Source organism: Nicotiana attenuata, unplaced genomic scaffold, assembly GCF_001879085.1.
Source record: "Nicotiana attenuata strain UT unplaced genomic scaffold, NIATTr2, whole genome shotgun sequence".
Classification (NCBI taxonomy): domain Eukaryota; kingdom Viridiplantae; phylum Streptophyta; class Magnoliopsida; order Solanales; family Solanaceae; genus Nicotiana; species Nicotiana attenuata.
The window spans coordinates 20,947-21,795 of record NW_017677512.1 but is presented as its reverse complement, the minus strand read 5'-3'; positions in this window follow the sequence as shown (position 1 = coordinate 21,795).

Sequence of the window (849 nt, the reverse complement as noted above, 5' to 3'; positions counted from 1 at the left end):
TACCTAGACAACCACAAGTCACACAACCAACCCTTAACCGTCTTTGGTTCTCATTGTTGTGTTCTTTTCAGCCATGAACACCGCCTGGTTTCATAAGTGCGTAGAGAACTGGCCTTACAATGTTCTCCTTGAAGCGGCTAACACTTCACACTTACATAGGTGATTCCTAAACGTGTCATCCCGTAGATACACTATTTGATATACCCCGTATCAAATTTAGAAATCATTAAAAAGCCTTAATGCTTTATCCTTGGTACTGAACATTGTCTCATCACGAGAATGGACCAAAAGTTTAGTTGACAATGTTGAACCGTCATAAATGACTTTGTTTGATCTCCTTGAACCTAGATCTTGGGATCTCCAGTCTTCTAGGTAGAGTTACCGTCACTATGACTTGTTCTCGGCCACAATCCCATTCCGTTTGATGACTTCTCAACTACCTCTCTAGTTAGGCCTTTTGTAAGTGGATCCGACACATTATCACTTGACTTTACATAGTCAATCGTGATAATTCCTCTAGAGAGTAATTGTCTAACGGTTTTATGTCTTCGTCGTATATGGCGAGACTTACCGTTATACATAACGCTCCCAGCCCTTCCAATTGCCGCTTGACTATCACAATGTATGCATATTGGTGCCGAAAAGGTTTTGGGGCCCTAAAAAGTGGAATATCAATTCCGGAGCCATTCAGCTTCTTCACCGGCTTTATCCAAGGCTATGAACTCAGCCTCCATTGTAGAGCGGGCAATACAAGTTTGTTTGGATGACTTCCAAGATACCGCTCCTCCACCAATAGTGAATACATATCCACTTGTGGACTTGGAATCAGTTGATCCGGTGATCCAATTT